This window comes from Alligator sinensis, unplaced genomic scaffold (genome assembly GCF_000455745.1).
Source record: "Alligator sinensis unplaced genomic scaffold, ASM45574v1 scaffold1303_1, whole genome shotgun sequence".
NCBI lineage: Eukaryota > Metazoa > Chordata > Crocodylia > Alligatoridae > Alligator > Alligator sinensis.
In genome coordinates, this window is record NW_005842753.1 from 239,420 (window position 1) to 244,247 (window position 4,828).

General features: G+C 51.4%; 1 protein-coding gene across 1 annotated transcript in view; it reads left to right on the forward strand.

Moving 5' to 3' along the window:
• Window positions 1–4,828, forward strand: part of LOC102381926 (H-2 class II histocompatibility antigen, E-S beta chain) — a 603,463-nt gene that overhangs the window by 93,533 nt on the left and 505,102 nt on the right. The window lies entirely within an intron of this gene.

Sequence of the window (4,828 nt, forward strand, 5' to 3'; positions counted from 1 at the left end):
CGGCTGCTGGCCCCTGGCGGCTCCCTGCCCCCGCTGGCTCCCATGATCTCCCCACTGCCGGGCCTGGCAGCCCCTGGCACCAGGGCTGAGAGCAAGTCGCGCCGGGCCAGGCCTCTGCCCACACTGGGAAGGCTGTCTCTGTCCTCTTCATCAGTGGGCAATTGTACGGGCCCACAGGCCTCGTAGAGAAGTTGGAGCAGCCGTCACAGGCTGGGTCAGCAACCCCCTCCGCCACCCAGCACGGCTGCTCCCCAAACCTCCCTATGTGGCACGAGTACGCGGGCAGGCAGTGAGCTGGTGTGGATGCACCAGAGCTGCCTGTGGGCCACCCTTCTCCCCCGAGGAGGGGCTGGAGTGGGTGCTGGCCACAGAGACTGGCTGCTGCAGCCACAAGCCCAGTACAAGCAGGACCCAAGCCCTGGGCTGAACACATGGCCACAGCCCTGGCCTCAGCCCACCATGCGCAGGGGGTCAGAGGCCCTGCAGCACCCACTGCAGACCCGCCTGCCCTGGCTGCCACGAGTGGCAGGAAAAAGCAGGACCCGGATCTGATGCGAGCCCCTCTCACATGTGCGAGTATCAGGGAGAGACGGAGCATCCCATGATGGGAAATGAAAAGTCAAATTCAAGACACCACCACAGGGAGCATAGGACTCCCCATTCCTGGGCCTGCACCCCCTGTGCCTGTCAGGCATCACTCATGGAGGGAGTTGGCTGTGTCAGTCTGAAAGCAGGCAGAAGGCAGGGTAGATTTGCACCTTGGAGACTAAGTAAATCAGAGCTACGTAAGCTTTTGTCAGCAGCAGTTCACAGACCTGGCTTCAGCGACTCGAGCAAAACCCAGGTCTATTTCTTCTCTGGCAAACTGTGAAGGCAGAGGTGAACTACGAACCATGCAAAGCAGCACACTAACAAGTGTGCAATTACAAAACCAGCTTTGGACGATACTAACACTCCCAGCCCTCCTTCTCCCCTCCCTTGACGGGAGAGTGGGTCCTGGGAGAACAGGAGGAGAAATGCTTCTATTTTGGTGAAAAAAATAGTGAATGACTATTTCCACATGCATGAGAAATGAAAATCTTAATAAAAAAAGTCAAAGGTAAAGAATTTCAATTCTACAGAGTTTTCCAAGAAGTTCAAAGCAGTTATATATAAGCACAGGCACACCCACAAGCACATGCACAGACACGCACAGTTTACCTCTCAGCCAGGGGATTTAATCACACCGGTGTCTCCCCACCCCAAACCCTCCAGCTCTGGGTGGGGAAGGGACCAGGGGCTGCTGCTTTGGACAATGGAAGGGAAATGTATCACCAGGCACAAGGAGGTAGCAGCACCTGATTTTACCATCACTATTCACAAGCAGGAGGAAGAGATGCAGTGATTTTTCTGCTGATGTTTGATCTGTAGAGTGGGTGAAGTCTGAGAGGATTTCACAGTGATATCAGGGAAGTACCAGGAATTAAAAGGAAATGTCTGCATGAGAAACAACATTTAATCACTGTAATGATACTTCATGATCAGTGAGAGGAAGGGAAGCCCCTGAGGAAATATTATCTCCATGAGCAGAATTGGTGGGGAAGTAGCCAAAACCGGTGGAGTTTTCATGTTCCTGTGTGAGGAGCAGGGGGGAAACAGGCAGCAGCAGAGAGAGCTTCTCACCATCTTTAGAGATAAGATGGAAGAAGAAAAACAGGCAACCACATCTCCTCAAATATTTGATAATCAGTGAGAGACAAGGTCTGTGCCCAGGGATGGGAGAGTAAGCAGGCCACCCCGGTGGGGGATTTCAGATCATCATGGGAGAAACTGGACGCAGAGATGGCAATGTTAGGCTCATATTCTGCAAACAATTGGAAAGTCAGGGCCAGCCTTTTGCTTTAACTTGGACAGAAAGGTGTTTGATGTGGGTCTTTGGGTAAATGTGGGGGGATCCTAAAGGAATGAAAGGGGCAGAAGAGGAGCAATTTATACCATTACTCAGTAAATAACAGAAGGTAAATTCAGAAAGAATATTTGCTTGATAAGGGCCAACAAGGAGGAGAATTAGAGGGGAGTTCCTGTCTATACGTAACCCTGTCCAGGGCCTTGACTGGCCATGTTAGGTATGCATGGGCAGGCTTGGGACAGCTGGAAGGCAGGCAGGGACCCTGCGGGGCCATGAAAAGCTTTAAGGCTGAGACTGAGCCCAGGGAGACTCCAGACCAGAGTCACCGTCTCAGGGCATCTCTGGGAAGGAAGGAGCCCTCTTGCCCCAGGCTGAGCTGGGCCGGGTGTGACCGCCTGGAGAGAGTGGGGAGTGACCGCTCCAAACCGCGGCCCCGCAGCCCAGCCCAGCCCAGCCCAGGTACACGTTCATTGTCCTTAGGTTTATCTGGGAAGTATCTGATATGTTCAATAGCTGATAGTTGAGCTTAATTCACATTCGAGGTTATCTGATAGTCAGAGTCATTAAAATATAATGAGACCATGGACATTCAGGGATTGTTACTGGGAGAGTGTTGGGTTTTGACTGTTTGGGGTTACACTAGCTGGGGAGTTTAAAGGGGACATAGATAAGGATTGATTTTTTTTCCTTTTTCATTTGCATTTTAATAAGCCGTTCACTTTATGTTGCTTGCGAGTGGGGAAGTTGTTCCTTAGGACCCTGGGAGTTTTCATTTTTCCAGGTTTCTGGGTGCAGTCTCGAGCCTAAACATCTCCTAAATTGAGACCTGGCCAATGTATTGCCATCAGGCAAGTTACAAGTATTTAGGGCAAAAGTGAGTCAAATGTGAGGGACACTGATTTCCTGTTTGATGGAGAAAGAAGGTACAGGGATGTAGATGACCAGTCTAGAGAAGGGACCTGGGGCTGGGGCTTTGCTTCTGGGATCAGAAGGGCACAAGGAGATGGGTAAATGTTGGGGGGTTTTTTCCTGGCTATATTGGTTCAGGGGAGAGGACGGGGGCAAGAGCTGAGGGCATTTCAGAGATATTGGAGAAGTCATTTAAAAAGGGATTTCTTCCCCAGTCCCCCACCTCCTCTCCTGGATGTATTTGCCTGCCTTTTAAAATTCCTCCCTGACATCTCTAGGCAAAAAACCCTGCAAATTGCTCTGATTGTCTTTCACCTGCCACTGGATGTTTGATGAGCGTGGGCAGGACTAGGAGCAGAGAGTGGGCCCACCCCCGTGTCAGTGAGAAGCAGGTTCCCTGGTGCTCTCTGGTCTTGTCCAGCTGCAGCAGCTCTGCAATGAGAGCAGGGCTGCCAGGGCTTAAGCCCAAGCACCCCGCTCTCAGGACAGAGCCGGGTCAGTCTCAGCAAGACCAGAGAGCCCCAGCCCTGGCTCCAAGCTCCCCAGATCTCTCCTGGAAACCCATCTCCTACCTTGATTGTGACTTTCAGCTGGGGCCAGATTTGCCACAGTAAAGCCCCTGTCATCCAAGGTTTTAGGGTGAGTCCAGCTGGTCCCTGGGGAACATTTAATCTTTAAAGCCTTTTGGTCTTGGAAACGTGAACCTCCTTTCGATGCCCTACCTTGGACAGCGACAAACCCTGCCCCAGGCAGGTAGGACAGTGGGGTGTGATGGTCAGGGGCTGCTACCAGGGAGCTCAGTGGATGGAAGCTGTGAACTGCCTGATCCCCTTGAGGGCTGGGACCTGAGGGGAGCCGCTTCCAGCACAGTAGGAAAAACCCCTGGCAATCCTAAAGGGGTGCTATGTGGTTGAATAACACAGCAAACACTTCTTCCCTCTCACACCATCAATGTAGACAATTGGGAGCTGACAGCAGCTGGGCAGGAGAAAGGAGGGCACAGATGGGCCATGCAGAGACAGCCTAAGTTTTGAGATGACTTGACATCAATAGCTGGTTAATAGTAAGAAAAGAGGCAACACTTTGGTCCACTGAAGCCTTTTTTGCTAAGCATCTGCTTCTCTAGCAGGTAGATTAAAGCAAAGAATTTTTTGGTAATATCTTTTATTTTACAAATGGTATAGTTGGGGGAGATGTTGGATGAACAAATTTGGCCTTCCTCAGGTCTGAGAAGGAAGGGGGAGAGATGAGAAGAGTGTCGGGCATGAGTGAATGTTAGGATCAGGGCTGTTCCAGGGTGAGCAGACAAACGAAGAAGATTTCTGACCTGTTTACCAAGAGGGGTCACCCAAGTGTAACGAGGAGATCCTATGCCCCAAACTGATGAGAACACAGCCCCATTTTGACATAAGTGGATTTGTTATACCAGGTGGATGGTGGAAAGACCAAGGAGGAGGAGGTGCCCAACTGCTAATACTGAAGTGGTGGCAAACGGCATTGGTCTGGAGGGCCTCGTGGGACACTTTAATCACACTCTAAAGGGAATACTGCAGAAATTCATAGCTGGGAATTCATAGCTAAGAAGCGGCACCAGCTGATTCCCTCACTGAGGTTTGCTATTTGAGAGGCACCACAGATCTCCCTCGGATTTTCCCCTTTCAAGCTACTCTGCAGGCATCAGCCCCCACGTCTATTGGATATCATGAAAGAAGGCTGAGAGGGCCAGGTATCCCAGGCAATGAATGTACCACAGTATGTGATAAACCTTTGACAGAGGCTAGCAGCAGCTCAGCGGATAGTGGGTGTCAACCTATGGGAGCACAACAGTGCCAGAAGGCCAGCTACAAAAAACCCTCACTATTCGCAGTTTCAAATATTTGTGAATGCCGAACCTGCATTTTCAATACACTTTATACGCTTACAAGAGCTCCTTGGGAGCTTCACACTTGCTGCCGCCATGCTCCCACCACTGCCACTGCACTTCTGCTGTCATCGCTGGAGCCGTGCCCCAGCCCCAGCCACCGGGGGCAC